The 26,565-nt window shown below is 46.2% G+C and overlaps 1 pseudogene; it reads right to left on the reverse strand.

The window, feature by feature from the left end:
- Positions 1–195: 195 nt before the first annotated feature.
- On the reverse strand, positions 196–26,497 carry LOC108388358 (complex I assembly factor TMEM126B, mitochondrial pseudogene; annotated as a pseudogene).
- Between the last annotated feature and the right edge of the window lie 68 nt (positions 26,498–26,565).

The following is a 26,565-nucleotide window of genomic DNA, read 5'->3' on the forward strand; positions in this document are numbered from 1 at the left end:
ATGTGGTTACTACATTCACCCATATTATCGAGTCCCCTCCCATACCCCATTGAAGTCACTGTCCGTCAGTGTAGTAAGATGCCACAGAGTCACTACTTGTCTTCTGTCCAGAGCTATTCTTAATTCCTTCAGCAAAATCTGAGTTCTCATCATAAAAAAATCCTTTCACTGATATGGTGTCTATTCATTCTTTCATTAATCTTCATGTACAGTTTTCTCAAGTGTACCTTCAAATATTTCATAATGCTGCAAACCATTAAATATTCCAGAGATTGTCTGAGAGTTGAGAGGAATTTCCATTGTTTTTATCTCCGACTGACAAAACAGCAGCCAATAAAGTAAAACCCTTTCTTTTGGTGGCAGTTGAACAGTATGGTACTTGACTGCCAGATGTCCATTTTTAGGAAAATCCAAAGCACCTGGATACAAAAAATTGCATACTATTTTACTATATATCAATGATATATAGTAAGTTTTCTATATATCAATGATACCTTAGTAAAAAACTGCATACTATGCCAATCAGCGAACTTCTCAGGACATAATTTTCCTTGCTATAATTTTACTGAATATAAAGCACCTGTTATAAGGAGCTTATAAGCAACTGCAGTAGACAAAAATGGAAGTGTAGTCAATGATGCATGTCTCCAAAGCATCATGTTTAACCTTTAAGCAGTGTCTGAAAATAAAATTTGCCAACATTCTACAAAAACCAGCTGTTGTTCTAAAGAACACTGTACTGTATGTATTTAAATCATTTTCTTTTCTAAGATAATCATTGTTTTTCTATCATTTCAATGACCATTGATCTTTTGAGTTTGGCATCTCCTAGAGAAAGACTGGGCTGACCACATGTGTCTATTGCCCTCTTGATGTTCTTGGGCACATCCTCAATTCCCACTGGCACTACACTGTATCCCTCAGTCAAGGAGGGTAATACCCCAGCTTTGTTCTTCTTTCTCTGGATTGCTTTGGCTAAACAGGGTCTTTTGAGGTTCCATATGAATATTAGAACTATTTGTTCTAGTTCATTGAAAAATGCTTTTGGTAATTTTATAGGGATTGTGTGGACTCTATAAATTGCTTTGGGCAGGAGGGCCATTTTGACAATATTAATTCTTCCTATCCATGAGCATGGGTTAGGTTTCCATTTATTGCATTTACTGGTGTCTTCTTTAATTTCTCTTACAAGTAACTTACAGTGTTCAGAGTACAGGTCTTTCACTTTCTTGGTTAGGTTGATTCCTAGGTATTTTATTCTTTTTGATGCAATTGTAAATGGCATTGTTTTCCTGATTTCTCTTTCTGCTAGTTCATTGTTAGTATATAGGAACTCATTTTTCTGTATATTAGCTTTATATCCAGGAACTTTGCTGAATTCAGTTATTAGTTCTATTTTTGGTGGAGTCTATTGAGTTTTCTATATATAATGTCATGTCATCTGCAAGTAATGACAGTTTAATTTCTTCCTTACCAATTTGGATGCCTTTTATCTCTTTATCTTATCTGATTGCCATAGCTAGGACCTCCAGTATTATGTTGAATAAGAGTGGTGAGAGTGTACATCCTTGCCTTGTTACTGATCTTAGATGAAAGGCTTTCAGCTTTTCACCATTAAGTATGATGTTAACTGTGGGTTTGTCATATTATGTTGAAGTGTACCCTCTATACACATTTTGTTGAGAGTTTTTATCATGAATGGATGTTGAACTTTGTCAAATGCTTTTTTAGCATCTATTGAGATGATCGTGTGGTATTTACCCTTATTTTTGCTAATATGGTATATGATATTGATTGATTTACAAATATTCTGCTGTCCTTGCATCTCTGGAATAAATCCCACTTGGTTATGATGGATGATCCTTTGATATATTTTTCAATATGGCTTGACAATATTTTGTTGAGAATCTTTGCATCTATGTTCATCAGGGATATTGGCCTGGTATTTTCTTGTTTTCTAGTAGTGTCTTTGCCTGGTTTTGGTATTAAAGTGATGCTGGCCTTACAGAATGAGTTTGGAAGTATTCCCTCCTCTTCTACTTTTTGGAATATGTTCAGAAAGATGGGTATTAGCTCTTCTTTAAATGGTAGAATTCAGCTGTGAAGCCATCTGGATCTGCACTTTTGTTTTTTGGGAGTATTTTGATTACCAATTCAATGTTATTGCTGGTAATTAGTCTGTTCAGATTTTCTGTTTCTTCCTGGGTCAGTCTTGGAAGGTTGCATTTTTCTAGGAAGTTGTTCATTTCTTCTAGGTGTCCAATTTTGGCATATAATTTTTCATATACTTCTCTAATAATTCTTTGCCTGTGGTATCCATCGTGAGTATTCCTTCTGTTTCTGATTTTGTGTACTCTCCTTTTTTCTTGATAAGTCTGGCTAGGGTTTTATCTATTTTGTTTATTCTCTCAGTGAACCCACTCCTGGTTTTATTGATTTTTTTCTATTGTTTTATTCTTTATTTTATTTATTTCTGCTCTGACCTTTATTATGTCCCTTCTTCTACTACCTTTGGGTTTTGTTTGTTTTTCTTTTTCTAGTTTCTTTAATTGTGAGTTTAGACTGCTTATTTGGGATTGTTCTTGTTTCTTGAGGTAAGCTTGTATTTCTATGTACTACCCTCTTAGAACTGCTTTTGCAGCATACCACAAATTTTGGACTGTTAAATTTTTGTTTTCAGTTATCTCCATGTATTGCTTTATTTCTGTTTTAATTTTTTCGCTGATCCACTGATTATTTAGAAGCATGTTGTTTAGCCTCTACATGTTTGTAGACTTCTTTTGTTTTCTTTGCATAATTTATTTCTAGTTTCATACCATTGTGGTCTGAGAAGCTACTTGATATAATTTCAATCTTCTCTAATTTATTGAAGCTCTTCTTGTGGCCCAGTATGTGATCTATTCTGGAGAATGTTCCATGTGCACTTGAGAAAAATGTGTATTCTTCTACTTTTGGGTGGAATGTTCTGTAGATATCTGTTAAGTCCATCTGATCTAATCTATTGTCCAGTGTCTCTGCTTCCTTATTTATTTTCTGTCTGGTTGATCTATTGATGTGAGTGGTGTATTAAAGTCTCCTAAAATGAATGTGTTGCAATCTATTTCCCTCTTTAATTCTATAAGTATTTGTTTTCCATATTTAGGTGCTCCTATGTTGGGTGCACAGATACTCATAATGGTCATATCCTCTTGTTTGACTGGCTCCTTCTATCACTATGTATTGTCCTTCTTTGTCTCTTATTACTTTCTTTGTTTTGAAATCTATTTTGTCTGATTTTCTTCTTATTCCTCCACACTTTTATATCAGATGTAATAATCTGCACTTTTTGTGTATTCCTTGATTGATTTTATGTATAGTTGATTTTACTGCTTTTGTTTTGTTTTAATTTCATACTTGCTTGGTAAGTAGTTGTTCTATAACCTTTACATGGGTTTGTAAAACTGTTTACCCTTAAGAACATTTCCATCTACAGAAGTCCCTTTAACATATTCTGTAATGTCAGTTTAATAGTTATAAATTCCTTGAGCCTTTGTTTATCTGGAAATTGTTTAATCTCTGCTTCAAATATGAATGACAGTCTTGCTGGGTAGAGGATTCTTGGTTGAAAGTCTTTCTGTTTCAACACATTAAATATTTCATGCCATTCCCTTCTGCCTTGTAAAGCTTCTGCTGAGAAGTCTGCTGATAGCCTGATGGGATTTCCCTCATAAGTAATCATTTTTCTCTCACTGGATGCTTTCAGTACCCTCTCCTCATCCTTTATCTTTGTCATTTTCATCATTATATGTCTTGGTGTTTTTTCCTGGGTTTCCTTTTGTTAGGGGCTTCCTATGCTTCCACAATCTGCTTGTCTATTTCCTTCCCCAGATTGGGGATGTTTTCAATTATTTCCTCAAAGAGACTTTCTATCCCTTTGTCTCACTCTTCTCCTTCTGGGACCCCTATTAAGCAAATATTGTTTCATTTTGATTGGTCACATGGCTCTTAATATTCTTTCATCTTTAGAGATTCTTTTTTTCCCTCTGTTCCTCAGCTTCACTGTTTTCCTAATTTCCATCTCACTGATTGTCTCCTCTACTTGCAGCAATTTATCATTCATTCCCTCTGTTGTATATTTTATTTCAGTCACTGTATTCTTCAGCTCTGAGTGACTCTTTTTCAGCTCTTGTATCTGTTTGTTGAAGTCCTCCCTTGGATGTTCAATACTTTTCTGCCGGTCAGTAAGCATACTTATGACTTTTACTTTGAAATCTTCCAACAAAGGGAGGTAGCCAAGGAGGATGTCCCCATGGCTGCTCTCTCTCTGCTCCATCCAGAGGCGCCTTCCTCATGAACTACCACTGCATATCCACTGCTATGTGCAGGTTACCAAGTGCCTTCACAACACTCTAATGGGTCCTCACAATAACCCTGTGACAACAGCAGAAAGGGGATTATTTTACTTCCACTTTGCAGATGTGAAAACAGACACTCAGGGTGGTGAGGAGCCTTGCCCAAGCAGTGACACTGGAGAGCCAGGGCATGGAGCCATGTTCTGGCCTTTTTCTCTCTCCAGACCCTGGCAACCACCAACCTGAATTCTGTCTTCATGGGTTTACCCAAAATAGATGTTCACATGAATTGAATCATATTATTATGTGCCCTTGGTGTCTGCTTTCATTTAGAGTAAGTTTCAATGTTCATCCCTGCTGTAGCATGTATCAGTACTTTATTCCCTTATGACTGAATAATATTCCATTGTGTTGTATATTTACCAAAGTTAGTTTATCTATACATCCATTGACTTGCATTTTTTCCTCATTTGGCTATTGTGACTGGTCTGTAATGAACATGTGGGTACATGTATTTGCTTGAAAAACTGTTTTCAATTCTTCTAGATATATACCTAGGAGAGGAATTTCCTGGTTGTATGGTAATTCACCACTTCCCTTTTTGAGAAACTGCCAAACTGCTCTCTACAGTGGCTACACCATTTGACATTCTCACCAGCAATATTCAAGGGTTACCATTTCTCCACATCCTCACCAACACTGGTTATTTCTGTCTTTTTTCTTTTTCTTCTGGTGAAGTAGTAAAATTTTGGGATTTTGACTCAGTGCAGTCACAATTTGTAAATAATCTAAGAGTACATGCCAGAGACAGAGGGGGACAAAGAAAGGGGTGGGGACTTGGTCCAGGTGACCCCTGAGCTCTCTCTGGACTCTGAGGACATCTGTGCTCTCTGTTGTGTAGACAGCAGGCAAGTAGGAATCCACAGTGTGACTAACAGATTCTCTGTGAGTTATGTAAACACCCTCTGCCTCTAGAAATGTTCACTCAACATGAACCCAAGCAGGGGCCAAGACAGGACAAAAGTTATAGAGTAACTGCAACTGTGTAATGTTTTTCTTTTAGAAAGAGGAGGAAAGGTGAACTCTAGTTCTAGTTTAAATGATGAAAAGGTTGGGAGTTTGCTGAATGTTTACCTTTTTTCTTCTTGGTTGTGTTTAAATCTTTAAAAAGATTTAATTTTTTACCATGGGTATGTGAGGAGCCCCTGAGGTCCAAAATATTTACAGAGTTCATTTCCTGGATTCTAACTGGACCTGGTGGTGTCTCTCTTGCTATTGAACACAGGGCCTGGAAACGTGGCACCCTACCTTTTCCCACCTCTGTAGCATTTTGTGAAATGAAGAAAAGTTGACCAGTAAACTAGGGACCACCAAAAAGATTTCTAAAGCTGATTGTGGGTAAAATTGTAATGTTTCCAGAATATCTCGCCTGGCTGTGGTACATCTGCATTTCGACAGGCATTCAGAGGTGTAAAGAAGTAGGCTTTAGTGCATTTGCATCTTTCATCTCCATATCAATGGGTAATTACCTGGGTAACAGAGGGCTTACCTGTACTGGAGAAGTGAGAGAGGGGGCCGGGGGTTGCTGCTTGAGCAGGAGAGAGAGAGATGGGCCAGATGGCAGTTTTATAAAACCTTTTTACCCCAAAGAGTGTTTTGCAGTCAATTTCTTTGTTCACACTGAATCCATAGCAAACTTGCCTGGGCTGAAACCTATTAACAAGACAATTGGCGAAGTCGGCAGGGTTCACTGTTGACCAAGGGAAAAGACAGGCTGCCCTTATGGGAGGGGTACTTCAGCGGGCTGCCCCTGTGAATGGGGAGACAGTGGATCATCCCCCAATGGGTATGTGGTCTGAGGTGGCTTGCCTCCTAGAGGACTGGGCCCCACCCCAGGACTGGAGGCAAGTGGAGGTGACCACATCTGAGGCAGTAGGGGTGGCTCTTAGTATAGTAAGCTGAGCCTTTGAGAAGCAGAGTGCCTGTGAGGCAGCGGGGACTGTGGGTTGGCTGCTTCTCACAGTCTTAAAAAGATTTACAGAGGAGACCCAAGGAATGGCGGCACGAGAACGTGAGCTGCAAACTTCAGTAGATTCCCTGAGGAGGGAAGTGGCATTGTTGCAAGATGCGGCACAAGAACACGAGCTGCAGACTTCTGTGGATGCCCTGAGGAGGGAAATGGTATTGATGCGGGAGGAAGCAGCATGAGAACGGGAACTGCAAACGTCTGTGGATTCCCTGAGGAAGGAGATGGCCTGGATGAGGGAGGAGGCAGCACGAGTGCCCCGGCAGCAAGGAGCCACTGGAGAAGAGACAGCAACACTGCCAGATGTTCTGAAGGAGGAAGAGGCCATCAAGGAAAAAGGTGAGCTCCTGAGGGAAGCACAGGCAGAGGTGGCACGAGAACTTCAGCTGCGCAGCATTGAGCTGAAGGTAAGAGAGCTTCTGAAGACAGAGGTAGAATTGCTGCAAGGCACAGTAAAAAAGCTAAAGGTTGTAGCGGAGGAGGCACTCAGGGAAGGGGAGAGAAAGGTGCCATAAGCCCCAGAAATGGAGGAGCTGGGGAAGGATGAAGGGGTGGTGTCCGAGGCACTGGCACCTCCTGTATCGAAAATACGCCCAGTGGTTGTAAAGAAAATAAAAACTCAGCAGCTGAAAGTTCCCCAAGAAGAGGAGCAGCCCCCTCCCCAGGTCATGGAGCACTCTATTGTCTGCCCCTACACTCAGGCTGAGCTGGTGGATTTGGGCTCCTGGTTTAGACAGAAGCCCTCGGAGTCAATATCAGCTTGACTCCTGCATCTGTGGGACTTAGGGGTGAATGGAATTGTTCTGTTGGGATCAGAGATGGGAAAGCTGGCTTCCCTGACAGTGCAGCCTGCCTTGAGGCAGCGATTACAAAATGCACATCAGACCCCAGGGAGTCACCCCCTCCTCCATTGGCTTATGGATGCACTTCATGCTGTGTGGCCCAATCCAGGTGATCTACCATCCTCTCCTGTTAGATGGCAGACATATGCTAAGCTCCAACAGGTGCTACGAGAGCTAGGCATAAGAAATGCCATCTATAGTCCAGACAATTATGGCCCAGATGAAGAGGTTTCCACTACTGGGATGAGAAATATTTTACTTCAAACGGCTCCTACATCCCTCTTTGGGTCTCTAGTGGCCATTCCTTCCCCTCACTTAGGGCAGCCCATAAGCAAGGTGACACGTACAGTAGCAGACTTAGGAGAGGCAGAAGCAATGAGAATCCAGAAATAAATAAGACCTGTTACTCACAAGAAGAATTTACAAGGCCCTATGAAGGTTATGAGGACCCATATGTGGGTTGATTTAATATGGGCAGGAGCAGATGGAAGGAAATTAGATGGAAAGTCCAATAGGATCTTACTAGAGCTATGGCAATAGCTGAAACCAGAGCAGCAGTTTCAGCCATTATGACCAAAGAGGCAGAGGTCAGAGACAGAGCCACAAGTCCTGCCTGTGTGTTTGCAAGACTTCCTGCTGGGGAGCGAGCCAACCTCCCGAGTCCACACAGGAAGGTGATTGGGGAACACGGTTTGACTGAGGGAAAGGTCAAGGTATCTGCCCTGAGGGACCAGAGGGTGACTGGAGGCCACATGTTGAAATAGCTATCCATTGGTCCCCACTGAACATACAACATGTCCTGCCTCTAGTGGACACAGGGGCTGAATGTTCATTGATTCATGGTAACTCTGAACGGTTCTCCAGGACCCCCACTATCATAGATGGATATGGGGGGAAAGCTATCGGAGTAAAAAAAGCCCAAATCCCTTTGGGAATAGGGCATCTACCCCCAAAGGAGTATACTGTATATATATATATCTCCTATTCCTGAGTATATTTTGGGGATTGATATCCTGCAGGGCCTATGGCTGAAGACCACTGCAGGTGAGTTCAGACTGAGAGAATGTGTGGTGAAGGCAGTTCTGAGGGGACATGCTAGACACCCGCCAATAGCTTTGCCTGTGCCTTGGCGGGTGACTAATACCAAACAATATAAACTGCCTGGAGGGGATAAAGAGATTGGAAACACTCTCCAGGAGCTGAAAAAGGTGGGTATTATAAAGCCCACCCATGGTCCTTTCAATTCCCCAGTGTGGCCAGTAAAAAGGCCAGATGGCTACTGGCAAATGACTGTGGATTACAGAGAACTGAATAAGGTCATACCCCCCTATGCATGCTGCTGTCCCCTCTATTGCAGGCTTGATGGATACCCTCAGCTATGAACTAGGAACATACCATTAGGTGGTAGATCTTGCTAATCCCTTCTTTTCCGTTGACATTGAGCAGGAAAGTCAGGAACAGTTTGCCCTCACGTGGGAAGGATGGCAGTGGACTTTCACCATCCTTCCACAGGGATACCTCCACAGATGGATACCTCCATCTGTCATGGACTTGTAGCCCAGGACTTGGCTACAGGGGAGAAACCAATGGTGCAGCTGTACCATTATATTGATGATGTCATGCTCACGTCTGATTCTCTTTCAGATTTAGAAGGTGCAGCACCTAGACTGCTGCAACATTTACAGGAGAAAGAATGGGCTGTGAACAGCACCAAGGTTCAGGGACCTGGCTTGTCTCTTAAATTCTTGGGGGTCATCTGGTCAGGTAAGACCAAGGTTATACCAGAAGCAGTTATAGATGAAGTCCAGGCCTTTCCTACCCCCACAACTGTAGCATTGCTACAGGAGTTTCTGGGTCTTCTAGGCTACTGGAGAGTGTTTATACTGCACTTAGCACAAATTCTGAAGCCCTTATACCGCTTGGTACGAAAGGGTGTCAGGTGGGACTGGGATGAGAAATGTGCATCTGCCTTTACTACAGCAAAATGGGCAGTCAAGGCAGTGCAGGCCTTGAGTGTGATAGACCCATCAAGGCCCTGTGAGTTTGATGTTCATGTCACTGAAGATGGTTATGGCTGGGGTCTCTGGCAGCGGTTTGAATGAACTCGTTGGATTCTGTTCACAACTCTGGAAAAGGGCAGAGGTATGATACACTTTGATAGAAAAACAACTGGCTGCCATGTATCATGCCTTGCTGGCTACAGAACCCATCACTGGAATGGCCCCAATAAAGGTAATAACCACCTATCCCAGCTTGGGGTGGGTATGAGACTGGACCCAAAAGCCAAGGAGTGGTATGGCACAAACACCCACACCAGCCAAGTGGGGTGCTTACCTACAGCAGCAGAGTGCCCTCTCTAGTAGCCCCTTGAGTGAAGAACTCCAACGCTTGTTGGGGCTGGTGACATATACTAGTGAAAAACAGGAAGAACTTTCTTTCGAACCATTAGCAGCAGAGAGTCCCTTTCGGGAGGAAAAAGCCCCTATACCTGAAGATGCATGGTACACAGATGATTCCAGCCGTGGGCAGCCCCCAAAATGGAGGGCCATAGCTTTCCATCCTAAGACTGAGACAATATGGATGGAAGATGGTGAGGGGAAGAGAAGCCAGTGGGTAGAGCTGTGGGCCGTGTGGCTTGTGAGCAGCCAGGAACCCTCCCCTAAAGTTGTCTGCACTGACAGCTGGGCTGTCTATCGGGGCTTGACCCTGTGGCTACCAACCTGGTACCATGCCAACTGGCTGGTTTGTCACTGACCCCTTTCGGGGCAAGAATTATGGCAAGACTTATGGGCCTGCGGTCAGACTAAAATAATTAAAGTATACCATGTGACAGGTCATTTGCCACTGGCATCCCTGGGAAATGATGAGGCAGATAAATTGGCCCAGATACATTGGTTAGAAGGAAAGCCTGCCTCTGATGTAGCCCAATGGCTACATCAGCGTTTGTTGCATGTGGGGCAAAAGACAGTGTGGGCTGTAGCCTGTCAGTGGGGCTTGCCTTTGACCTTCGAAGAAGTTAGTAGAGCCCGGCAGGAGTGTGTCGTGTGCTCCCAAAGGGACTTACACTGAGTTACACAGCAACATGGGACAATAGCTAAGGGGCCTATACCCCTCATCAGATGGCAGATAGACTATATTGGGCCTCTACTTGTGTCAGAAGGATATCAATACATGATGACTTGTGTGGACACAGCTACTGGACTTCTGGTAGCTTTTCCTACCCGTTGTGCAGACCAGCAGGCGACCAAAAGAGGCCTGGAGCATCTCTTTGCTGCATATGGCCAACCACAGGAGATTGAGAGTGATCAGGGCACCCATTTTACTGGACATACAATGCAGGAATGGATATGACAGCTGGGAATCAAGTGGAAGTTTCATGTGCCATACAATCCTACCACAGCAGGCATGATAGAGAGGCACAATGGTTTGTTAAAATCAGGACTAAAGTCAGATACCAATAGTCTGTGGGGATGGTCAGTCCGCTTATGGACTGTGCTCCGGCATTCGAATGAGAGACCCTGAAAGGGAGCCCTGAGCCCCGTAGATATGTTAACACATATGGCTGCCTCCCCTATACAACTGCAAGTACAAACCAAGGAAGAATCACTGAAGCCGAGGTTTGGCCACCAGAATAACATCTTGCTGCCAGCACCAACTGCACTGAACCCTGGAGACTCTATTGAGTGAATGTGGCCTTGGACCTTTCAACACATGGACCAATGATGGCTGGCTCTCCTGGCACCTTGGGGACAAGGCCTGGAAACTGGCCTCCTGTGTATTCCTGGAATAACAGCAGAGTGGCCACCAAAGGTCACAGTAGTATATCCTGAATGGCCAGAAGGTAGGAGCATCTGTAAAGGAGTGCAGAGAGCATCAAGAGTCAGGAAAAAGAACGAATAAAACTTAGCTAAACCTTAACAGCAGACCATTCCGGAATAGTAAGAGATCCAATGTCTAAACTTAGAGAGAGGCTAGATCAAAGGAAGAGAGAGCGAGAGGCCAGCCAAGGGCTACTTGAATCCTGGTTTACTAAATACCCATGGTTTACAACCCTGATATCCACCCTGGCAGGGCCCTTGCTTATTTTTATACTGCTTCTCACTTTAGGCCCCTGTATCTTAAACCGGCTAATAGCCTTTGTTAGGGAAAGAGTGAGTGCTGTTCAGGTGCTAATGCTGAGACCCAGTATCATTCACTCACACAGCAGGAAGAAACAAACATTCCATGATTGGAATGGTCAAAAGAAAGTGGGGAAATGTAGAATCTAAGCATTAGTAAGATTAGTAAATTAGCATAAGCATAGCCATCTTAGAAACCTAGAAACCATTTTCTGAGGGTGTGACTCAGGAAGAAAAAAGAAAAAAACCTGGGCCTGGGTAAGGCCTTGAAAAACAAGTTAATCATGAACACCGGGTGGTGGGCAGCTGTGACCCTTGGTCAGCTAACCTTGGTCAGTTAACCTTACATACCAAGCTTATCGTGCAGAACCTCCCTAACCATTGAGGAGTAGTCTTATCCTGCCCTTGCTTAACCCCAGGATGTATGTCTTGCAAGAATAATGTATAGTTGTGGAAAATTACTATGAGTTAAGTGCTTTGAAAATGCTATATAAACCCTTGGCTCTGAGTGCTCGGGGTCCTTGTTGAGACCCGCTGCATCAGGCTGACACTTGGACCCCAGGTAGCTGGCTGAATAAAGACTTTGCTTGAATTTACATCTCTATGCCTGTGTAGTTTGTTCTCTGGAGAAGCCTCGGAAGCCCGGACCCTAACATTTGGGGGCTTGTCCGGGATATGAGTGGCTTCCCTGAGAACAAAGGATGGCTGGAGGCAAGGTCTAACTGTCCGGACAGGGCAGTGTAATTCGAGGGTCGCCCCCTCGTGTCTGCATAAATCCATTATAAAGCGGGAGTCGCCATCCCATGTATGGTCTCGGGTTAGTGGTCCCCGAGCAAGGAAGTCCGGGCTGGTAGTCCCAGCCCCCAGGTTAGCGACCCTGGGTAAAAGCCCAGGTAACCAATCCTGGCCCTAGGGTCCGAGTGACTCAGCCTTAGGAAGGCAAATCCGATCAGCAGAAAACTGGCTCCTGAGGAGGAAAAGATCGAGCTCGTCACCCTGCGGCAGTCCGAGTGGACGCCCTTCGGGAGAATTACAAGAGTTTTTGAGGATCCTGAAAGTGGTGAGTGTGGTGCGCACCAGAGTGAGAGAAGGACCGGTCCAAATGAGTGCGATCAGATGTGGTGTGTGTGCTTGGTGTTATCATTGATTGTTTTACTGTGTTTTGGTTTCGGTTCATATTTCTTTTTGCACTTCTCATTTTAAGTTTCCTTGTTCTAAGGTTCTCCTGCTCTCTCCATTCCTCCTTTCTGCCACTACATCATTCCCCGCAGGCACGAGTCGGGCAATTAAGAGCCATTAGGGCGCCCGCCGCTAGAAGACTCCCATGACAGGATAAGGGGGTCACAGCCGCGAATCCCAAATAAATTCGCGTCCCCCGTGGAAGAAAAACTGTGCAACGACAGGCACCCGTTCACAAGCACATACAACAGTCATTTTGTTTGAAGTGGCATCTTCATCCTTCGCCTTTGTCTCCCTCATATTCTTTTTCCTTCTTCTTTCTCACCATGGGTCAGACTCAGGCTACTCCTAAGAGTCTGATCCTCTCCCATTTCCCCAAGGTCAAGGAACAGGCCTTAAGTATGAGCCTTGGCATCAAGAAGGGTAAGCTCGACACCTTTTGCTCAGTTGAGTGGCCTTCCTTTGGAGTAGGCTGGCTGGCCCAGGGGTCTCTTTCTTTGGACCTTATTGGCAAGATCAAAGCCATTATCTCCCGGCCAGGTCCTGAGGGCCACCCTGACCACTTCCCCATATTCTTGTCTGGGAAAATTTGGCCGAGAATCCCCCTTCCTGGTTGGAGCCCTTTTTGGTGGAACCTCATACTGACCCACAAAAGACCTCCATCCTAGTTGCCCAGGAAAAATTAAAGCCCTCTGATCGCAGGGCCAGAAATCCTGTGCACCCAAGTGCGCCACCTGTCCTCCCCGACAGTTCTCCTCTTTACCCCCTCCTGCCGATTGAGCAGCCACCCCCGTATGCAGAGGAGAGGGGTGAAGCTGCCGGGGGGATAGAAAATGCGGCTAGGGAACCCAGCAGGAACCAGGTGGCTGCAGGTTCCCCTGACTCTTCAGCAGAGGGAGGCGGGAGGCCGGAAAGAGCTTCTACCTAGAGCTGGGCGCTAGGTAGAACTGGAGGAATTCAGTTAAGGTCTCGAGGGGCCAGGGAACAAGAAGGGGAGGCTCCCTCCTCCACCTCAGAAGGAGCAGTGCCGGTTCTGCCTGTGCGTGCCATCGGTACCAGCATCACTCAACAATATCAATATTGGCCCTTTTCATCTAGTGACCTTTATAATTGGAGGACTCAGAATCCTCCCTTCCCAGAGGACCCCAAGTGTCTTATAGGTTTAGTGGAGTCCATTATGTTTACCCATCATCCCACATGGGACGACTGCCAGCAATTGCTCTGCACTCTCTTCACAACAGAAGAACGAGAGCATATCCTCAATGAAGCCAGGAAAAATGTCCTCGGAGAAAATGGAAGACCCACTACCCTCCAGCCCATCATCAACGAGGCATTCCCACTTACGCGCCCAGATTGGGACTTCGGAACTGCAGAAGGTAGGGAGCGTCTCTGGGTCTACTGCCAGACTCTGATGACCGGTGTCCGGGCGGCCGCCAGATGGCCCACTAACTTGGCTAAGGTAAAAACTATTGTTCAGGGGGAAATGGAAAGCCCAGCCGCGTATCCGGAAAGGCTGTTTGATGCTTACTGGCAGTATACCCCCATAAACCCAGAAGCAGAGGAACATAGATCAGCTGTAGTCCTCTCCCAGGCAGCCCCCGATATCCGGAGAAAACTCCACAAGCAGGAGGACCTAGGGGAGATCTCTATTAGGGAACTGCTGCAGCAGGCGGAGAAAGTCTTCAATGCTAGAGAAACTCCGGAAGATAGAGAAGAAAGGCTGAGGAAAGAGAAATGGGTAATGCAGGAGAAAAATAGGAAGGAAGACAGAATTTCAGAAGAGGGAGAACAAGAAGCAGAGGGAGGAGATGGCCAGGATATTCCTGGCCGGGGTGAAGGAGGGCCCTAGGCCACCTCAAGGAACAGGACCCCGTCAATCCCGACTAGGACAAGATCAGTGCGCCCTGTGTAAGAAATATGGACATTGGAAGAGGGAGTGCCCCCAAAGGAGGGAACAAGGGAGAGGGAACCCTGTTAAGACCCTGCACCTAGGAGAGGAGGATTGACAGGGATGGGGCTCGGCACCCCTCCCCGAGTCCTGGGTAACCCTGTGCGTGGAGGGGACTCCCATTGGGTTTATAGTAGATACTGGGGCACAGTATTCAGTTCTCAACCAGGCCCATGGCCCCCTAAACCCAGGATGCACAAGTATAGTCCAGGGAGCGACAGGGTCCAGGAAATGTGCCTGGACTACTAACAGAAAAGTGGACCTAGGAAGGCATCAGATCTCTCACTCATTCCTGGTTGTACCCGAAAGCCCCGCACCATTGCTGGGCAGAGACTTATTAACCAAGGTCGGGGCACGCATTCATTTTGAACCCGAAGGGATAAAAATCATGGACAAAGAAGGGCAGCCCCTACAACCGGCACATGTGTTAACTCTGTCCCTGGCTGACGATCATCGTCTGTTTCAGGCGGATCAAGAAAAGGGGGGCCGGGGAGAGATGGACTCTTGGGTACAGAAGTTCCCTTCCACATGGGCCGAGACCGGAGGAATTGGTCTCGCTAAACACCTATCCCTGGTCGTTGTTCAACTCAAAGCCGCAGCTCTACCCATCCGGGTCCGGCAATATCCAATGCCAGAAGAGGCTAGGAAAGGGATAGCACCCCATATCCATAGACTGTTAGAGACAGGAATCCTTAAGACCTGCCAATCTGCATGGAATATGCCTCTGCTTCCAGTGAGGAAGGCTGGCAGTAAAGATTATAGGCCAGTGCAAGACTTGCGGAAAGTCAATGAGAGGGTAGAAGACATCCATCCTACAGTGCCCAACCCTTACACCTTACTCAGCCACCTGCCACCCACGCATGTGTGGTATACTACTCTGGACCTGAAAGATGCCTTCTTTAGTATTCCACTCTCTGAAGTTAGTCAGCCTTTGTTTGCCTTTGAGTGGCAAGAGCCAGGGGGAGGAAGAAAAGGGCAGCTTACCTGGACTAGACTGCCTCAGGGCTTCAAGAACTCTCCCACCTTATTCAATGAAGCCCTAAGCCAGGACTTGGAGCCCTTTCGCAGGAGCCACCCCCGCGTGACGTTGTTGCAGTATGTAGATGACCTGTTGCTGGCCACAGAAACCCGTGAAGAGTGCGAAGAAGCCACGGGGAACTTGCTGGCTGAACTAGGTGAACTGGGATATTGAGCCAGTGCCAAGAAAGCCCACATCTGTCAGAGGTCAGTAGTCTACTTGGGGTACACAATATCTAATGGGGCCAGGTGGCTAACGCAGGCCATGAAGCAAACTATCCTGGCTATCCCCGTCCCTTCCTCACCCCGGGGAGTGAGAGAATTTCTTGGCTCAGCCGGGTTTTGCAGGCTCTGGATTCCAGGGTACACAGAAATAGCCCGACCACTATATGAAGCAACCAAAGAAGGGCCGGGCTGGCAATGGACACAGGAACAACAAGAGGCGTTTAACAGACTAAAAGAAGCTCTCCTCCGGGCCCCCGCCCTATCTCTGCCAGACCCAGAAAAACCCTTTATCTTGTTTGTAGATGAAAAGAAGGGAGTGGCTAAAGGAGTTCTGGCTCAGCAGCTGGGCCCGTGGAAGAGACTTGTGGCTTATTTGTCCAAGCGGCTAGACCCAGTGGCCTCCGGGTGGCCACCTTGTGTGTATCCTAGCAGCCATCGCTCTGCTGGTAAAAGAGGCAGACAAGCTGACTTTTGGACAAAATCTGAGAATAACAGCCCCACATACCATGGAGGGGATCCTCAAGCATCCTCCAGGAAAATGGATGACGAACGCAAGACTCACCCACTATCAAGGGCTCCTACTAGATTCTCCCCGAATCGCCTTCTCTGACCCGGTAACCCTAAATCCTGCCACCCTTCTGCTGGACCCAGATCTGACGACCCCCATCCATGACTGTAGAGATATCCTTTCTGAAATTATCCAGGTGCAAGCAGACCTGAAAGACACACCGTTACTGAACTGTGAGCTAAATTGGTATACGGATGGGAGCAGCTTTGTGCAGGAGGGGGTCAGGAGAGCAGGGGCAGCAGTAGTAACCCACAACGGGGAAGTTGTCTGGAGCGCAGCTCTGCCCCCTGGCACCTCAGCACAGAAGGAGGAACTTATTGCTCTCGCTGAGGCCCTGGAAAGAGCAGAAGGAAAGCGGGCCAACGTTTACACAGATAGCAGATACGCCTTTGGCACTGTCCATGTCCACAGTGCCATCTACCAAGAAAGAGGATTCTGTTCCGCGGAAGGGAAGGGACTGAGGAATCTGCAAGAAGTCCAAAGACTATTAGCTGCTGTTGAAAAACCTAAAGCGGTAGCAGTTATACATGTACTGGGCCACCAATCAAAGAAGACACCCGAGGCCATCGGCAACAGCCATGCAGATGCGGAAGCTAAGAGGGCAGCCCTCTCGGACTCTCTTGTGCTTGCGGCCCTCGAAATACCCATACCTGAACTGCCCGCACTGCCGCCGAAACCTGAGTATTCCCCTCAAGATCTTGAGTGGATTAGGAAACAAGTCCTGGGGGAAGTGTTTGGAGAGGGACATTGGGGTAGAGACCAGGAGGGTAGATTGATCTTGCCAGAAGCATTAGGACAGTACCTGCTTGCTAATCTGCATAAGTCCACCCATCTAGGTGGAAAAAAACTGCTCAGCCTTTTCCAGTCTGTGCAGTTGGTGTTTCCCCACCAGAATGAGGTAACTCACCAGATCACGAAAGAATGCAGTAGTTGTGCAATGCTAAGACCAGCCCCAAGAGGGCTGCACCCAGCAGGTACCTGGGAAAGGAGGAGGGCTCCAGGGAGGAATTGGGAAATAGACTTCACCGAAATAAAACCAGGGAAGTATGGATACAGGTATTTGCTAGTTATGGTAGATACTTTCTCTGGGTGGGTGGAGGCCTTTCCAACCAAGCATGAGACTAGCCAGGTAGTAGCAAAAAGATTAATTGAAGAAATCATCCCCAGATATGGGGTCCCTGAAGCAATAGGTTCCGATAACGGCCCAGCTTTCATTAGCAAAGTCCTGCAAGGACTAGCCCTAGCTTTGGGAGTAGATTGGAAGTTACATTGTGCTTATAACCCACAAAGCTCTGGGCAGGTAGAGAGAATGAATCGGACCTTGAAAGAGACCCTTTCTAAATTGGTATTGGAGACTGGTGGGGACTGGGTGACTCTCCTTCCCTTAGCCATCTTCTGTGCTCGGAACTCCCCCTATGTACATGGTTTAACTCCATTCGAGATAATGTATGGGGCCCCTCCACCTATAACTCGACAAGTGCAGCTTCCCGATGCAGAGGACCCGGCCCCTGACTATCTGAATGTGTTGCAAGCTCTTGCTAAAGTGCAGCAAGAAATCTGGCCCCTGATCAGAGGATATTATGAGGGCGGGAAAATTCCGAGCCCGGAACATGGCATAGTCCCAGGGGATATAGTATGGGTCAAAAGACATCAAGTGAAGACTCTCAAGCCCAGGTGGAAAGGACCTTATGTTATATTGTTTACCACCCCCACTGCTCTCAAGGTTGATAGTATCGCTCCCTGGGTACACCACACCCACGTTCGGAAGATCCTGCCTCATAAAGACCCAGGGGCGCGTAAGGAAAAGTGGAAGGTGCAGCAGCATCCTGCCAATCCCTTAAAACTACACCTAAGCCGAAGATGAAAGGAGCCACATCTCGTCGAGGCAATGGGGCCGGCTCCTAGAAGTTGTGCAGAGAGGAGTCCATCCAGGAAGCCTATCGGCCAGAGGACCTTTCGGTACCTCATCAGTTCCGGGTGAGAGACCCTGTTTACGTGAGACAACACAGAACGGGGACCCCCGCCGGGCCCAGATTGGTGGGTAACTCGGACTAATAACCCCCTCAAGCTTCGCTTGTATAAAAAGAACCATGCTATTGGTGATTCTGATGCTCTTGCTACCTCCAACCCACCAGAACCCTAACCCCCATGTCCCCTATCAGCTCACCTGGGAAATAGAGAACTGGGAAACTCATGAAATATACAACCGCACTTCCCACACGACTCCCTTAGGCACGTGGTTCCCTAACCTGTACTTTAATCTAGATAGAGTAGCGGACTTAGAAAAGAGAGGCAGAAAGGGAAAGAGTCAGCATTCAGGCCTCCCTCTTCCCTGCGCCCCTCAGTTCTGTCCTGTTGGAATGGGAGGAGGAGACTGGCGAGAAAAGCAGCGCAGTCTCTGTGAGTCGAAATGGGTTTTATGCATGCCCAGGGTTTCGAACAGGGCCAGCGAAGCAGCAGTGTGGAGGGGCTGAGTCCCGATTCTGTGCACGCTGGAGTTGTGTTACCACCAATGATGGGGAGTAGAAGTGGCAAGTAACTCCCCAGCTCATCACTCTCTCATTTGTTATACCGTGCACCTGAACTAGGTACAGCCCAGACTGTAATCTGCTCAAGCTCCAGTTCACAGAACAAGGAAAAAAAGACACCCAATGGCAGACAGGGTTAACCTGGGGCCTATATCTTTATCAGACCCCTCCCTTTGGAACCCTTATCCAAGTCAAATTAAAAGTTGAGCCAATAGTCAAGAAAGCCTTAGGTCCCAACCCGGTCATAAATCATCAGAAACCTTCAATCCAAGACAAGGGCCTGAGTAAAAAGGATGAAAAAATGCCGACCAGAACGCTTGCTCCAGAGCCTACGAGAGGACTGGGTCCATTGACCTCTGAGTTATGGGCCCAGCACACTCCCTCCGGGTTAAATAATCCCATGTGGGAAATGGTGCAGGTCGTAGCAGAGACTCTTAACCACACCACTTCCTCCCTTACCGATCCCTGTTGGCTATGCTACCCAGGTTCACCCCCCTTCTATGAAGCAATCAGGATAAATGGCTCCTACACTATCAACAACTCCCATCCCACTTACTGGGATGGGAGGCCATGGGGACTTACTATCGCTCAAGTCTCATTCGTCGGTACGCGTGTAGGCACAGTCCCGACAACCCAGCACCAGTTATGCTCCTCCTATAATAATACTACGTGGGAGCAGGGAAAGTGGATTATACCCTCCTTGGGCTGGTGGCTCTGCTCAAAGACAGGCCTCACTCCGGCCCTACCCACCTCTGTGCTCAATGCTAACAATGAGTTTTGTGTGTTTGTGGCCATTTTACCTCGCCTAATGTATCATTCTCATGAGTCCTTCCTTTCTGATTGGGAAGCCCGGCCGACCTCTTACTGGGAAAAGAGAGAGGTTGTCACCGCCCTGACCACTGGGGCCCTCTTCACCCTAGGGATGGCAGGGACAAGCACGGGGGTTGCAGCCCTTGTAACTTGAGAAAAGGGGCTCACAGCCCTGAGGCTGGCAATCGACAGAGACCTAGAACAACTCCGACAGACAATATCAGACCTAGAGCAATCCTTCACCTCCTTGTCCAAGGTGGTCCTACAGAACCGAAGAGGCCTGGACCTCTTGTTCTTAAAGGAAGGTGGGTTATGCGCAGCCTTAAGAGAAGAGTGCTGTTTCTATGTAGACAAAACAGGTGCAGTCAGAGATTCCTTGGCCAAACTAAAAAAAGATTTAGAGAAGAGACGTAAAGAATATGAAATTAGCGAAGGCTGGTTTGAGTCTTGGTTCAAATACAAGCCTTGGTTTGCTACCCTTCTCTCGGCCGTTGCGGGGCCGCTCATCATCCTGCTGTTGCTGTTTACGATTAGCCTGTGCATAATTAACAGGCTTGTTAAGTTTGTGCAGGAAAGAATTGACACTGTCCAACTCTTGGTCTTTCATCAAAGGTATCAGGCCCTAGATGCCGCTGTGGAAGATTCCACAGTCTAATCAAGAAAAGGGGGGAAATGTAAAGGAGTGCAGAGAGCATCAAGAGTCAGGAAAAAGAACGAATAAAACTTAGCTAAACCTTAACAGCAGACCATTCCGGAATAGTAAGAGATCCAATGTCTAAACTTAGAGAGAGGCTAGATCAAAGGAAGAGAGAGCGAGAGGCCAGCCAAGGGCTACTTGAATCCTGGTTTACTAAATACCCATGGTTTACAACCCTGATATCCACCCTGGCAGGGCCCTTGCTTATTTTTATACTGCTTCTCACTTTAGGCCCCTGTATCTTAAACCGGCTAATAGCCTTTGTTAGGGAAAGAGTGAGTGCTGTTCAGGTGCTAATGCTGAGACCCAGTATCATTCACTCACACAGCAGGAAGAAACAAACATTCCATGATTGGAATGGTCAAAAGAAAGTGGGGAAATGTAGGATCTAAGCATTAGTAAGATTAGTAAATTAGCATAAGCATAGCCATCTTAGAAACCTAGAAACCATTTTCTGAGGGTGTGACTCAGGAAGAAAAAAGAAAAAACCTGGGCCTGGGTAAGGCCTTGAAAAACAAGTTAATCATTAGCACAGGGTGGTGGGCAGCTGTGACCCTTGGTCAGCTAACCTTGGTCAGTTAACCTTACATACCAAGCTTATCGTGCAGAACCTCCCTAACCATTGAGGAGTAGTCTTATCCTGCCCTTGCTTAACCCCAGGATGTATGTCTTGCAAGAATAATGTATAATTGTGGAAAATTACTATGAGTTAAGTGCTTTGAAAATGCTATATAAACCCTTGGCTCTGAGTGCTCGGGGTCCTTGTTGAGACCCGCTGCGTCGGGCTGACATTGGACCCCAGCTAGCTGGCTGAATAAAGACTTTGCTTGAATTTACATCTCTATGCCTGTGTAGTTTGTTCTCTGGAGAAGCCTCGGAAGCCCGGACCCTAACACATCTTACCGGGGAGTTTTGTCTTATCATTATGGCCAGTGCGCGCACCTCCAGTAGCACTATATATAGACCCTTCAGTAACCCCCATGGGGAAAGAAGTAAAAGTGTGGTATACTAGACCTGGAAGGGACCCCCTTCCTGCTACAGTCCTATCACAGGACCACTCTCTTGCATGCATCCTACCTGATGGACAAGATTTACCTACATTGGTGACATTAAAACATGTGTCTTATCACCCCTAAAGTCTTTGTGGACTGGAACCTCCTCTGGCTTGAGGATTATTATAATTTTTTTATCAAAATCTTGCTCTATCTTAATTTTTATTATCTCTAAGTTGTTGTTATCCTCTATTGCTATTGTGGAATCTGGCTACAGTGCTCCAGCTTTCTCGCACAGGGACCATTGCGGAAGATTGAAAGCGTGTAGATTGTAAGGCAAGAATCCTGGAGGGGTGGAGTGTGGGTAAAATTGTAATATTTCCAGAATATCTCGCCTGGCTTTGGTACATCTGCATATCAACAGGTGTTCAGAGGTGTAAAGAAGTAGGCTTTAGTGCATTTGCATCTTTCATCTCCATGTCAATGGGTAATTACCTGGGCAACAGAGGGCTTATCTGTACTGGAGAAGTGAGAGAGGAGGCCGGGGGTTGCTGCTTGAGCAGGAGAGAGAGAGATGGGCCAGACGGCAGTTTTGTAAGACCCTTTTACCCCAAAGAGCATTTTATGGTCAATTTCTTTGGTCACACTGAATCCATAGTGAACTTGCCCGGGCTGAAACCCATTAACAAGACACTGAGTATTGAAGGTCATTGACTCTGGGAATGTCAAATGGTCACCCAGGAAAAACTGAAAACTATCTTTTAAGTTGAAAGATAAACAATTTGCATCTGTATTCCTGTTAAAGGGTAAGCTAAATGCTCTCCTTTTCACTTAATTTCCTTATGCACTAGGTTCCTGTCAGGATGTGGATGGCCCCACTCTTTTCTTTGTATAACATATCTTATGTGAATGATATGAACTGTAAGATAAATTCTAGCCAGAATAAGCAGGCAAAGAGAGGCAACAAACGGCCAGGTAATTTATTTAAATACCCCCGGGTGATGTTCTCGCGGCCTGGGTACTACAAGTCGGAGAAGTCACGCCTGGTTAGGGATTAGGAGGGGGAGGAGTGGGCAAACTATCTTAGGTGGGTGTTGAGAGCTATGATTGGCTAAAGGTGACATAATAGACAACTAGAAACTTTTTTTCCTTCCAAGAGGGAGGAGGCTGATATCCGGGTCCCAGCTGGCACATCAGGATGGAATTCAGGGAGAGCTGTCCCCTTTTCATATACGGCACAGACTTTGGGGTCTGGTCTGTTCTCCCCCTATGGCATCTCTCTGTTCTGTTTGCGTGTCCTTGTTTTTCCTTTCTCCAGCCTAACATGAACCTCTTTGAACTTCTCTCTCTCTTGCCTGTCCCCTCTTGGATATAAAACCTCTATATGACTTGGATCTTTTTAAAATATCTCTTGCCCCACCTATAAAAATTACATCTTCTCAGGTCTAAGTCCAAATTCTGAGTCAAATAAATCTCTGCCTTTATTTTCAAGGTGCTTTTAATGAAATTTTCATGGGCAATATTAAAGCCCCCCTAGCTGAAATCCCTCCTGTGGTCCTCCTCCTATCCTGGGGCATAATTTGTCTCTAGGCAATTTCCAAAGCTGAGCTCCTTGTGGGCAGAGAAAAGGCAAATTACAACAAAACCACAAAGAGTAGTAGGGAGAGCTTATTCCCTCTTACAGATGCAGTATATTTATAAGATTCAGTCAAGATTTCCAGGCAGGGGTGGGACTAGGGTGAGGAGAGTGAGGCATTGCAGTGGAGTACCAATTGCCAAAATCTCAGTAATGAAGATGAATTATGTTGTAACACAGAATTTTTAAATAAAAATTTTTTTAATCTATGAGGAACAAAATATCAACATTTTAAATGAAGTCAGGATCATTAGGTTAATTTCACCAGTTCTTCTAGTTAAGGTCCCACATGCTGCAGTGTTTAGGGGCAAAGTGTTCTCATTCTACAACTTATACCTAAGGAGTCAAAAATAGAATGGTTGAGGGATGGGTAAAGGGTGGATAGCTAGGCAATAAAATAAGTAAGGCAAAACAGAGTTTACTCTACAGTGTCCATCTTTCAGTTCAGTATTTCTTACTTGGTGATTGTCATTATAAAATATGGGGAAGAGAAAACCAGCAACATTTTTCAAGAGTGTAAGTATCTTTCAAACTTTCCACCTCTTCTCACTGCCCAATTCCCTGCCCTAGTCTGACCCTCACCATCTCTGACCCAGACAATGATGGCCTCCTGTGTCTGATCACTTTACTGAGGAAGACCTTCGCACATCTAATCAGGGTGCTCCTGACTTGCCCTCCCCCACAGTTGGGCACTGCCTGTGCCTAATCCAGGTGACAAGTGAATGCCCCTGTTGCATTCCCAGTGCCTTCTGAAGACACCACCCTGTGTCAGACTTGAGCCTTTGAGATCCCTGCACACCCCAAGGTACCTCAACATCCTCTGCACCTTCATACAAGCTGATCTCATGATGTATTCTCTCCTGATTGCATCCTCATCTTTAAGATTCCTCTCAGAATCTTTAATGTGGTGGGTTTAACACATGTATTCACTGATAATGCTTCCTGAAGCCCTAGTAAAATGCAGTAAAAAGCTTTCAAGAGGCATAAATTCACAGGGACAAGGACAACCAGAGCTGAGACGAGCCACCAAATTTTAGGATCTAACAAGTAGACATAGCCAAGAGTCACAACGAGCACTTTGTGCCAGGTACCTTTCTAAGCACTCTCCTTAGTCCTCAGAATGACCCTGTGAAAGAGGTACTCTTATTATCAGCCCCCTTAAAGAGGGACAGAGAGGGTAAATCATCTGGGCAAAAATCATATAGCCACAGAGCCAGGATGTCAACCCAGGTGGTCTGGCCCCTGGATCCATTGCTGTGACCACAACATGTCTGACATGAAAGGTTGCCTTGGCAGGACAGAGAAAGCTGACGCTGAAGCTGCAGCTCTGGGGAGGTGAGAAGCAAGCAGAAGCACACCCCAGAGCCCACTGGCCACAAAACCAAGTGTCCCAGGCACCTGAGTTGGGAGGTGGGAGGACTATTTCACATCTGTACAGGAAAGAGGTGGGCTTCCAGATGCCCTTCTGTGCAGGTTGACCAGTGGTTCTCCCCAGTCTCCATCACCAGCAGCCTTAACATGTGGCCTTATTTGGAAATGGCCTTTGAAGGTGTACTTAGTTAAAATGAGGTCACACTGGAGTGTGTGGGTGTGGTCCTAACTCAGTGATTGGTGTCCTCACAGGAAGAGACAAGGAGACACACAGACAGAAAAGGCAGTTTGTGAGGATGGAGGCAGAGGTTAGGTTTGACATGGCCACTAGCCAAGGAGCGCCAAGGAGAGAGGCAGCCCCCAGAAGCTGGAAGAGGCCTGGAGCAGATTCTCCCTCTGAGCCTCCAGTAGGAACCATCCTGCCACACCTTGAACTTGGATGCGTGCCTCCATAACAGTGAGAGGATCAAGTTTTGCTGTTTAAGCCGTCCAGTTTGTGGTACTTTGTTATGGCCACCTGAGGTCACATCACTCTGGAAGCAGAGCAATTAATTAATCTTTAATTGTGTGTGTTTAAGAAAACTGGCATTAAAAGTGCCAGTTCTTATGGCATCACACAAAAAGTCCCAGGGCACAATGATATAAGCCACTTGTAAGTCACTGGAGTAGGGGAGTGGACCTTTGATGATGATTGATTGATTGATAGATAGATAGATAGATAGATAGATAGATAGATAGATAGATACATAGATACATAGATCATAGATAGATCATAGATATAGATGGATTATATAAATGGATAGGTGAATAGATGATAGACTATGATTGACAGATATAGGCAGAGAGATGATAGATAAAATCATATATACACATATACATGTTTATAGTACAACATGTTCAAGGAGTTTCTATATCTTCAAATGAGTTTTGATGGAGAGGATGAATCTTGGCCAGAAGTGAATGTGGAAATTCAGACACAGCTGAGGCCCTCCTGCCCCACGGCCAGTTGCCACTCTGCAGAATTCTCAGCCAGTCTGTCACAGGAGAGGCAGTGAATCCCTGAACTAACCAACTTTGGCTCGGCATTTCCCTAGTCCCGCCTATCTTTGACCCTTGAAGAGGGAAACCTGTCTCAGCCTAGCTTTTCATGTATCCCGGGCACCACGCAGCCTGCACACCACGACAGAGTCTTGTCAGAACTCTGGGACCAGCAAGTGATTCCGAGGGAGGGCTGGAGAGAGGCCCCGTGAGTGCGGTGGGAGCCTGTCCCTCAGGCCCTGCAGCGCATCCCCGAGGCTGTCCCCGCTCCGCGGGTGACAAGGGCCCTCCTGGAAGGGGGATGTTCACAGTGCTTGGGGAAAGGCTTGATCAGCATCAGCTGTGACCCCAGTGATTTCATGCTGAAACCTCTGTGAAAGGTGTTTGCAGTTATTTTCCAACATGGCAGATGAACCTGCAGCTGGCAACACCGGAGCCCAACTTCAAAACCAGTACTGGCCTCCTGAGGTCTGGGGAGAATAAGTCTATGAAAATAATAGCTGACAGGTACTCAGCGCTCCCTGTTTGCTCCATGGGCTGATTATCCAGGAGGGAAGGACAAGGGAGGGAGTAGGGAAGGGAAGAGAAGGGAAGGGAAGGGAAGGGACAAAAGGGCGCAGGAGGAGGAAGGGTGCAGAGGGGAGGCAAAGGGGAACAATGAGCTCCTGATACCAGCTGAAACTGTCGCATGCTGTTCACCTTTCTGCTCAATGAATTGACCAACGAATTACTTGGTAGGATTAAAGTATGAATATACCTACTAAGCAATGGGCAAAGTCATGGTGGATGAACTCTTATCTATTAATATAACGTTGGATTTCTGAGACAGGACCCCCACCCAGTGATTGGGAAGATTAAGAACATTTAGTCACTGGATCTCTATGTTCAGTTTATAGATTCCCCCTAATGCACACAAAGGCATCAGATAATACTTTGTATAAAGAGATGTTTATTGACTTGATCAATGTAATACCTAATATAGAAATTCCAAATAAAATGTGATATAATCGTCACTGCAATGAATCTTGTTTTCATTGGAGTTGTTTGATGAAATCGTTGAGAAATTTCATTCTTGATCAGAGCTCAGGAGGAGCATAAGGTGCTCACTTGAGGTGGACAGAGAGAGTCCAGAGAACCAGGTAAGCTGGCGCTCATTAGTGTCCTCCTGCATGTTACCAGGATATGTAATACTCCACTGGGACACCGGAAAGTGAAATGAACATTCGGAAGCCCTACTCA

This window comes from Manis javanica, chromosome 10 (genome assembly GCF_040802235.1).
Source record: "Manis javanica isolate MJ-LG chromosome 10, MJ_LKY, whole genome shotgun sequence".
NCBI lineage: Eukaryota > Metazoa > Chordata > Mammalia > Pholidota > Manidae > Manis > Manis javanica.